Genomic DNA, 11963 nt, shown 5'->3' on the forward strand with positions numbered 1-11963 from the left:
CTACCAGGGGGTGAGAAGGGGTTATCAAAGAGGGTGTCCCACAACAATCTTTTACAAAAATACGCAAGCTATTACTCTACATATATAAAAAATGTGTACTCCCACTTCATGCAATGCAAAAATTATTAAACTGGGTAAAATGTACACATTTTCCTCCAGCCAGTACAACAGTAGGGAAATTATTGGAGTGCACAGGGGTAAAATGTATTAATCCCACTCCAATTAGTACAACAGTAGGGAAAGTATTAGATTGCAGGGGAGTAAAATGTACTATTCCCACTCCAGGCAGTGCAACTGTAGGGAAAGTGTTGGATTGTGGTGGGCTAACGTACTATTCCCACTCCAATCAGTACAATAGTAAGGAGAGTGTTGGATTCTGGAGAGGTAAAATGTAATATTCCCATCCCAGTCAGTACAACAGTGGGGAAAGTTTTGGATAGCTGAGGGGTAAAATGTACGATTCCCACTTGAGTCAGTACAACAGTAGGGAAAGTGTTGGATTGCGGGGAAGTAACATTTACTATTCCCCTCCAATAAGTGCAACAATAGGGGAAGTGGTGGATTGCAGAGGGCTAAAATTTACCATTCCAACTCCAGTCCTTACAACAGTGGGGCAAGTGTTGGATAGCGGAATGGTAAAATGTACTATTCCCACTCCAATAAATGCAACAGTAGGGAAGGTGCTGGAATGAAGAGAGGTAAAATGTACTATTCCCGCTCCAGTCAGTACAATAGTAGGGAAAGTGTTGGATTGTGTGGGGGGTTTAAGATTACTGTTTCCACTCCAGTCAGTGCAACATTAAAAAGAAACAAAATATCTTAAACAAAAAAATCTCAAAAACAAAGTGAATGAAGAAAAAATATAAATATGTACAAAAAACTAAAACATATATATTTAAAAAAAATATATAGAAACGTGATACAATGTTAAATACATATCACAAATAACTACAAATAATATTATAAATACAATACAAAAATAACTATCAGAAAAAATAAATGTTTCTATTTAGAAATTATTAATCAACAAAACATATTTATTACACACATTTAATTTAGTTACCCCACAAAACTCACAACCTGCACCTAAAACATAATTTTAAAACAACACACTCATAAAATCTAACATAAAATTATTTACACAATTGACATAATTAATGATCTATGTAATAATTAATATTAATTCAAAGATTATTTATTGTTACAATTAATTCACTCTCCAAACCATATCCATACACAACCCACAACCCACATCTAAATCCTTTAAAAAAAATTAATTGCACAATTCAGATAATACATTATCAATAACACAAATATTATTAATTAAAAACTGAGGCCCTTATTATGATGTTGGGAGGAAAGTCATCTGAAAGCTAGTAGAAGCTTTACGCCCGGCATCATAGGTTTCCGTCAGTATTATGATACCGGCGGTCAGAGGTAAAGCTACAAGGGAAATCTCTGCTTCGGACGGGCTCATGTAGCCCGTTGGGATGGCGATTGGGACTGTATCTCAATAGACGGCGGAGCCAGCCCCAGCTCCGCCAGGGAAAGGCAGGCAGAAAGTGACTAGGGGGCCACTTCCCCTGACCCTCTGCTGTAGGATTGTAGGGGGCATTTATGGTGCCCCCCTAAATATCCCTCCTCCATGTGGCAGGCACCGCATGATGCAGGGATGTTTCAAAACATCCATTTTTGTTTTAAAGCTTGTGCTGCAGCCCGTTAGAAGCCACTGTACAAGCTGCAATAGAGAAATTGATGTTTCCAACACCCCAAAAAAAGTTGGATCCTAATACTGTAAATGGAACCGCTGACTTATAATTTGGTGGTTCCATTCCGCTAACGTGTCGCTCTGACCGACATCATAATCAGGCTCTGAATATTAGTTCATTAAAATTAATTAACTTTCCACTCTTTACAACTATAAACCCAAAAACCCACATAAGAGGAGCATGCAAAGCCCAATTGCCAACAACACCCGCTCATGTGGCCCATAGACAGGCTGTATGCTCCAAGTGAATACGCCACAAAAATGCCAACTTCCTAAAAATTTTATTTTCTAAATTGAAATGTAAAATCTGACTTCACCATACAGTATCATTTCTAATTGCAATTCCAGACACCAAACGTGAACTGGTTTCATGTTCCCATTTGCACTTTACAGTCTACTGGATGTCTAAAGGTATCTCCAATGTTGACATATGAGCGAGATAGGCTTTGCGTTAGTGATAAACTAATTTAAGAATTTTACACTACCAGGACATGTAAAACTTAAAGGCACATGCCCTACTTTTCAAATACATTGCATCCTGCCCTTTTGGGCTGTTCAGGGCCTAATCTAGCAGGTGACCTGTATGTAATAAAAGGAAGGTTCAGACCTGGTAATACATTTATTTTGCCGGGTTGAACTGAAAGTTAAAAACTACACACACAGGCTGCCATGACAGACCTGAGACATGTTTATAGTGCTACTTAAGTGAGTGGCACAATCAGTGTTGCAAGCACACTATTAGCATTTAATTCACAGGTCCTGGCCACAGGTAGAGCCACTTTACAATGGACGTGCAAGTAAATTAAATATGCCAGTTGGGTACCAGTTAATTCCACCATGTTTTAAGGCACTTCACTGGTTAGCAGATGTAAACTTTGCTGCAAAATATAAGTCAGCAAACAGGAGGTCTGAAGGCAAAATGTAAGTGGGAAAACCACACCAAGGATTCTTGGTCTAACAGTTATGAAACCCTAATCAAGCAGAAGCCATAATCTCTGTCAGGATGAGGTCACAAGATAACCCCAACTGAACCTGTGCTTAACCCTTTGGCACAAAGCAGTCAGGCTTAATTGCAGGCCATATGTGAAGTATTTATGCAGCACTTCAAACACTAATAAAGTGAAAACACAACACAAGAAAATCCCACACCAACTTAGAAACATCGAGCAAAATGTAATAAATTATGTAACACCAAAATGACAAATGACAAAAAGCCAATCAGTAGAACTAGAGATATGCAGCTTTGAAGATTTAAGTGAAAATAGTGCCAAAAAGCACAAACCACTCACTGTATTTATCTGTAGACGCCAGACCTGGACCAAGGTATACATTCAGGCTGACCAAGATGGAGCGTTGGCAGGTTACAGGGTCCAAGCTAAGCCTGCTGATCAAAGTACATTAAGGGCCAGATGTAGGTTAGTATATTTTACCGATTCATAAATACCGAATTTTACCGATTCGGTATTTATGAATCAGTAAAATAGAAGGGGGGAGATTTAGGTAGAATCGGTAATTGAATTACCGATTCTGTAAGAATCAGTATTTACGGAATCGGTAAATACCGATTCGGTAATGCCCATTGATTCCTATGGGCATTGAAGCCCATAGGAATCAATGGGCATTACCGAATCGGTTACCGATTCGGTAAATACCAAATGTTGCAAGGGTGCAGGGGGTGTCACTTTGACACCCTCTAGCACCCCGAATTCAGGCATGTGTGACATGTGGCACACAGACATGCCCTAAGGGCATGTCTGTCTGTCACATGCCATAGGTGTACATGCACACATGTGCATGCACACCTGGAATCGGTTTTTTACCACCCAATTGGATTGGGTGGTAAAATACCGATACGGTAAGGCCTGTGGGACTCAGAAGAATCCCACCTACATCTCAAAATTACCGAATCGGTAAAACTACCGATTCGGTATTTTACCGATTCGGTAAATTTACCGATTTGGTAAATTTACCGAATCGGTAAAATAGGGCCCCTACATGCCAAAAACGTAATACCAGTCGGTAACGGACGAAATCGACCGTTCCCGGCCGGTATTTTGGCTTCTACATCTGGCCCTAAATTATTTAACTTAAATCCAGGTTGCAGAGCATTGTGAGATCCCACTTTGAAGATGGGTTGTGCAGAGGCAGTTCCCTGGAGGTGTGATGCTGTGATACAAAGTTCTGTGTCATCGTCAAGGATGCCTTCGACTGAGTGCTTGCAGTTTAATGTCCTGCATCAAAGATGCGTCACACACCTGCTGTTCCAAAATAGCTGCAGGGCTGCCATGCGGAGTCCTGCGTTATCATTGAGGATGTCGTCTACGTTGGGCATGTGACGCGAAGGTCTGCGTCAAGGAGGCATGGCACAGCAGTGGTTCAGAGAAGACTGGGTGCTGCAATGCAAATTATCTGCATCAGGCTGGTCCGAAGAGGAGTTGTGAGAAAATGTGTCTTGCTGCACCATTTTTGCCCACAGGACCAAAGGTGGTCTGGCAGAGCACCTTCAAGTCCACCTCCAAGGGTCATAGACTGGGGTAGCAAAACTCACAGTAGACATAGTCCAGTTGCTGGGATCAAGGAGGCTGGAGCCTTTTCGTTCCTCAGGCTCTGATAGGAGGCCAGAGAACTAGCACTTGGAGTCACACTTTTAGTCCTAGAATCAAGAGGCAGGTCCAGTACTTTCAAACAGGCAGCAGCAGAGAAGCAGCAGTACTTCTGAGAATTCCACAGATCCAGAAATGTACTGAAGAGTTGGGTCTGGTTCTTCAATATTTAAACCTAGTACCCACTTTGAAGCAGGAGTAGGTTCTGGAGGTTTTCACCACCCAGAGGCATTTAGAATTTCCTCCCTGCCAGCCCTGTCCCAGTGTGTCTGGGGTTACATTTGACTAGTGACAAACCCTTTGTGAGTATGCTCAGACAAATCCGTTGTGATGTGTAAGTGTGGTAGGTGACAGCACCACCCCCTAATAAAATCAGAGACAGCCTATCATACCAACACTAATACTCATTTGTCTCACTGTCTGGGAGAAAGATACAAAGACCAACTGCAGCTCCACCTAGTCATGTGACCCAAGATACAGGCTGCAGGAACCAAATGGTTGGAACAAGTAAATGCCAACTTTCTAAAAGTGGAATTTACAGAATGGGATTTAAAAACCGACTTTACCATTAAAGATATAGTACTTTAGACACAAACTTCAACAGTCCTCCCTGCTCCCAATTGAAAGTTATCACTTCAGTTAAGTTCCGTTCAGTTCAGTTCAACTTTATTCGGATACAATAGTACCCATAAAAGCACAAAAACATAAATACATCACAATAATTGATACAAAGATTAAAATTCCATATACATATATCCAAAATGCCTGGTGCAAAGACGACCATCATGTTAATATATACAATTGTTAAAACAGTTCAAAGATTATGTCATATATGATCAGGGATCCATCATAGACCTACGCGCCCTTATTGCAGTTTTAAGAAAAGTGCCAGTGCGGAAAATCAATTCAACAACATCTAAGTCTAGTATGCAATGATACGCCACCTCCAAAGTAATTGGTCTTCTCTTGTTAAAATATGGATAAAAAAACGGTTTAGAGTATTTAAGATAATATTTACAGAAGAATATAAAATGCATAATAGTTTGCTCACTCCTCCCGTCAGAAGAGCACAAATTTTGGTTAAAATTTGGGCTATAACCCAGTGGAAAACAAAGTGCAAATCGGATTCTGCTAGCTCTTAATCGAAACAAAAGGCTCCTTTCCCAACGGCTCATCGGTAAGGTCAAATACATATGAAGCGGATAACAGTGCTGTTCAATAGCCATATAATTTCGCACAATTTGTTTCCTAGACTCCACCACATCCCGCTCCTTATTACATAGGGAGTACAAAGCATTCCGCAGTTCCTTTTTTGGAACTGATTCTGCTAATATGGGATCCAGGAAGACATTTTCTCTATTTACGCTGAGCAAGCTTCTGAGCACACCGCTTATCCATGGGATTTCTAAGCCTTTATCGCAATGTAAACAATCCTTAATAATCTGCTGTGTCAAGAATGCCGCTTCGTTCTTCCACACTGATACCCACATAAGTGCCGGTCGTGCCCGAATAAAATCAGTTATAAAATTGACGTTGAGCTCCTTGTGACATATATATTGGGGGGTTGAGATTGGGGAGCTCAGTAGTTTCCTGCAAAACCTGCTGTATTGCTGAGCAGTTGGCCATTCCCCAGATCTCGACACCGAATGTACCCACCGGGGTGCACTGGAGTGTGTATATTTTCTGTACTGCTAAAAGAGCACCCGTGGTCTTAGGGCAGGGTAGACTTAAAATTGAATTGGTGGCCTTTGAGAACTTGCTCCTGGGGTGAGCTAAATGCTCACTCCAGGAACCGTTCGCAGCAAAGGCCAGACCTAAGTAAAGAAAAGATCTTACAGAAGTCAATTTTTGACCGTCTATTGTGATCAAGCCTATTTCACGCTTCCCTGGAAGGAAAGGATTTCTTAAAATGTACCCGCAGTTCTAACTCTTCCATATAATTGTTAAAATTTTGGACAAGAAGACGCAGGGAATTTGAAGTGCGGCCTATAAGAACCGCATCATCTGCGTAAAGAAGCACGGGGATGGGCTCTTTATTAATGTATGGGACATCTTGAGTAGCCGTTTTCAAAGTGGTGTTCAGCCCATTAATATATATAATAAAAAGCAGGGGGGCCAATCCTTACTTGAGCCTGGAGGTCTCTGTGTAAATATACTAAAACATTTACCAGTGTTTCATCCAACCGTCTGCTGAAAGGAATGCCCACAGCTTTGAACTGTTCACTAGATCAAAGGCTGTGGACAGGTCCCTAAAAGCCATGTAGATGGTGGTCCTCCTTGCAATAGTATATTTTCCGACAATTAAGTTTAGGTTTAGACATTGTTCAATCATTCCAACCTGAATCAGAACTTTTCTTTCCAATATACATACAGTGGGCTTTTTGACCATCACTTTTTTTCAATGAGTTTTTTTCATTCATTGGTACAGCTCAGAGGGGTATTTTTCTTTCACTTAATATTAATGGGGTGCATGCAGATGCAATGCATGAGAGACTATTTTACATTGTCTAAAACACATTGGGCACAGGGCACTAAAAATTAAAACAGGAAAAGCTTGTGTACCGTATTCCATAAATCTATGTTGAAAAAAAAAATACACTTTTTCTGGATAAGGAACCTCTCGCACGTAATGTGACATGCTTCATGAAAGGTAAACGGGCTAAATATCGATTCCAAAATATAGACAAACCAAAATATCGAGTCCAAAATATAGAATGGACAAAATATCGAATGGACAGAATATAGACATCAAAAATATCATTTTGAAGTTAAGTAATGTAATATCGATTTAAAAATATAGACAGTCAAAATATCGAAGTACATAATATAGTTCATTAAAAATATTAAATTTTTTAAAATATCGACATTTTTAAGTGTTTTTTATGTTAGGCATGTGTGAAAACTGTATATATGTTTGTAATTTATTTTAAGTAATTAACTTTATGTTATTTAATTATTATGTAATTTAATTCTGTAGCGTGTTGGGGGTTTATAGGGGAATAGGGTGGGATAAATCATTTTTATTAATTGATTAATTGATAACTATGTGAATAATATTATTTTATTTTTTGTAGCGGGTTCTGGGTTTATAGGGGAATAGGGTGGGAAGTAATTTAATTATAGTTAATTAATTTTTATTTGGTAATTAATTAATTATTAATTGCTAATTTAAATTTATTGATTGATTAATTTATAATTATGTGATTTATAATAATTTATTTACACTAGAGGGATAGTAAAATTTACCCCTATGCTATCCAACGCTTTCCCTGCTGATGCACTCTCTCGAGTGGAAATAGTAATTTTTACCCCTACGCTATCCAACGCTTTCCCTACTGTTGCACTCACTGGAGTGGGAATAGTAATTTTTACCCCTACGCTATCCACCGCTTTCCCTACTGTTGCACTCTCTGGAGTGGGAATAGTAATTTTTACCCCTACGCTATCCAACTGTTTCCCTACTGTTGCGCTCACTGGAGTGGGAATAGCCATTTTTAACCCCTACGCTATTCAACGGTTTACCTACTTTCACACTCTCTGGAGTGGGAATAGTAATTTGTACCCCCACGCTATCCAACGCTTTCCCTAATGTTGCACTCTCTGGAGTGGGAATAGTAATTTTTACCCCTACGCTATCCAACGCTTTCCCTACTGTTGCACTCACTGGAGTGGGAATAGTAATCTTTACCCCTACGCTATCCAACGCTTTCCCTACTGTTGCACTCTTTGGAGTAGGAATAGTAATTTTTACCCCTACGCTATCCAATGCTTTCCCTACTGTTGCACTTCCAGGAGTGGGAATAGTAATTTTTACACCACTGCTATCCTATGGTAATAACAGTGTGTATTTTTTATCAATATTATGTTTATATATATATATATATATATATATATATATATATATATATATATATATATATATATATATATATATATATATATATATATATATATGTTTTAACAGATATGATTGTATATATTTTTATATGTTACATTAATTATTTAATAATTTTAAAGTAATTTAAGTATTTCTAAGTATATTTTAGCTATGTATTTTTAATATTTTTTTAATTTTACATTATTTTTAACAAATTCGATATTTTTCCAATGTATATATATAAACTATATTTTGGATTCAATATTTTGGTACTTACCTGTTTGTAGATAGGAATTCGATATTTTGTCTGTTGATATTTTGGCGGCAATATTTTGGGTAGTCTATATTTTGTCCGTCGATATTTAGTCAGTGATCCTTCATCAAAGGTTTCCTCACCCCACCCTGGTTTACACTCTGGTATTTATATCTGGATACTTGCTTTTATCCAGGAACTATAACTTAGCAACCATTTCCTCATATTTCTGAAGCCGAGTCTGCCCTGGGAGTGACATTTCACCAGGGTAGGGTGAAAACACCTATGATGAAGCATGCCATATTTTGTGGGCAGGGCATCATCATCTAGTAAAACTGGAACTGATTTTTAAACCGAGGGATATTGAATACGGAACAAAAAGGTTTTTGGTGCCCTGCGTCTACTGTGTTTGGATGTGTTCATTTTTGGGTGGACGCACTGTATGCACTTTGTATCCCTCTTGATCTCCTTGTGCCTCTGCCTTTATTGTCTGCTCATTGATAGCATGTGCATGCACAGGCATGAAGAAAGACACACTTCTGCATGCCTGTCTTTATATATACTAGCACATTAAACCCAGAACCAATAACCTTGCCATTATGTTGTTCACTATATCAATGCAGGTGTAATCAGTTGGCGAGCGAATGATTCATTTGCTAATAATGGTACAGTAGCCCCATAAATGTATGTGCCTTTCGTGCAAGTCACCACAACACCTCGAACAGATGGAAAAAAAGCAGAGACAAACATTGGCTGTAATCAAATACAATACCAAAAGATAACATAACATGAAGTTCATATGAAAAATTGACAATGTCAAAGAACAGCAAGTAAAAAAGTGTTCAACAGCTGAGTGTGAATATAATACTGGAGATCTACCACTGAAGAGATCATGCAATTGTATCAAATTTAAGTTAACAAAATAAAATGTATATATGAGAAATGTAATACATGGTGATTTTACGTTTTGCTTATAGCACAAAGTGAAGGCAAATTTGTTTTGGTTTTTGAATCGTTTACTGATTTAAACTTTTTTGATCTGCAGGTCACAATTTCAAATCCAAGCAAGGCCACCTCAGCCTTCCATCCTCTGAAGGTTTTCAAACAGAGTATTACTGACGGTAACAGTAACAATGGTTAGGGTGATGCAGTGAGCTAATACAACCCTCAATATTTGGCTCCCCTGGTCAGATCTTTGAATCACGGTAGGCCCATTCAGCCTTTCATACTTCTGAGGTCGATGAAATGAGTACGGTTGAGTAGTAGAAAGCACTTGTTGTTTTAACCTCAAGATTTAATTCAGGGATAATATGCACTTTACAAATAAACATTTTGTTTACTTGCAGTACTTATAAATGACAGAATGACATGAAGAGCTATACATAATCACTTTAATATTCCTTCCATCCAGCATCTTCAGTGTAGGGGTGAATTTCAACCCCTTAAGGAACATGACTGCATTCCCCACTAACACAATCATAGAAGCCACAATTACATTACCGAACACATAGAAATACACAGCAAAATGTCTTCTACATAGCCAAGACACTCATCCCCTCACCTGTCCTTAGCAAAATAGACTTTTGCGGTATTCTACTAGTCGGTCTCCCACTATACCCTTTTACCCCACAAAATAAAGTTCTTAAATTTCACTAAAAGAACTCACTTCAACCTCTCGGCACACTCCTTCCTATAACTAGTATATGTTGACTGCTATACTGGAAAACAGACTTTCGGAAAGGGTAATTTGTTCTATTTGAGATTAAAAACTGTTTTAGAACTAGTTTGCCTCTCAGCTCAGTCCCTGAGGATCAACAGCCAACCCTGGCTTACCAGTGACCCTCACCCGGGTTTTCATTGGCTTGGTGTCTGGGAGCTCGAAGACATGGGTGGTGTGTGCAAGGGATCCCTTGACGACGATTAGCTATCAAGAAGGGTGGCAGAATAAGGGTCAGCTTTTACTTAGCTCTTCCTTTCTTATGAAAATTGCGGATTGAACTTTCAGGACCCCTCATTTATTTAGGAGAGTGGTACAATGGAGGGTCAGAGGTCCTGCAGTTAAAGGATGGATGTTGCCACTTTGGCAGAGGGACTCATGGGACTTTTGCAGTAAATTATTTAAAAAAAAGCTGACAAGGGAGGTGAGAACTCGGTAGAAAGATTGGGTGAAGGGAATTTTCCAGTGACTGGCTATTGCGCAGTGCTGGACTGGAACCTTACCACCTCTTCAAAGCAGTCTTGCTCCTGTGAATAAAGCATCTTTCAAGAAGAAATCTGGAAAAAAGATGACTCAAGCATTCATGACTTGCTTGATCCCAGGACTGGAACTGCTCTCCAAGAGTAAAGTGCTTAGATTCCTGTTACCTGACAGAGGGACGTCAGAGGTAGAATGGCTCATGACTGTGAGGACTGCACCCTGCAGAAGCCTTGACTGTTCAGAAGCATGTCTCAGGGCCTGAGAGCTCACTGGGAATGTTCCCAGAAAGTTAGAAAAAAATGGTTTTAGTCATTTGTTTTTAGTCAAGACTGCTGGACATTGGCTTCTCTGCAGGGTTTCCCCACACCCACACCCACACCCACAACTTTCTGTCTTCACCCTCCTGTTTTCTCAGCCTTTTTCTTGGCTTTTAGAACTCTCTGCACATTATCACTGCCAACTGGTGCTAAATGGCTGGTGCAGCCTCCTTTAAACAAGGTGAAGTCGGCTTACACCCAAGTGGCACATTTAATTTACTTTTAGGTCCTTAGTAAAAGTGGTACAGCATGACCCAGGGCCTGTAATTAAATGCTACTAGTGGGCCAGTATCACTGATTGTGCCACCCACTTGAGTTGACCTTTTAAACATGTGTCAGGCCTGCCATTGCAGCCTGTGCATGCTAAGCCCCGGCAAAGGGTGGGCCATCTGTGGCCGTCAGGGGCCAAAAGGGGCCGGGCTGGGCCACCCCATTTGGCATTTTTAACAAGGACTACTGACCCACAGAAGTAAGGTAATGTGCTAATCGTATTAAATCTAGTTGACAAATTCATTCCTCCCAGATCATTAACGCATTGAGCGTCACTAAGTTACTAACTGACCCCACTGCTAAAATGAGTAAACGGAGGGGGGTAGTTGGAACTCTAGATGATTTTATTATAAGGGCCAAATCGGTGCTTATACATGAGATACAGGCAACCGAGAGACGATTGTCTTTAGATCTTGCCCAGCTCCAACCGCGTCTGTCACCTGGGGGTACTTTGGACCTAATGTCTTCTGACATTCTAAGATCTTTCCCTTTGCCTTTAAGTCCTGATATAGTAGTTACAAACATACCGTCTTCATCCCCTTCTGCTAACCAGGATCTAAGCGCCCCTGCATGCAATACATGAGGGATGATGAGCAAGATAGCCAGAGGGCGGACACTGGCTGCTTCAGCACTTGGGGGAAAGAAAAATGCACCAAAAATAAACCAGTCAAAGTCCAG

Source organism: Lissotriton vulgaris, chromosome 7, assembly GCF_964263255.1.
Source record: "Lissotriton vulgaris chromosome 7, aLisVul1.2, whole genome shotgun sequence".
In the NCBI taxonomy this organism is placed as follows: domain Eukaryota; kingdom Metazoa; phylum Chordata; class Amphibia; order Caudata; family Salamandridae; genus Lissotriton; species Lissotriton vulgaris.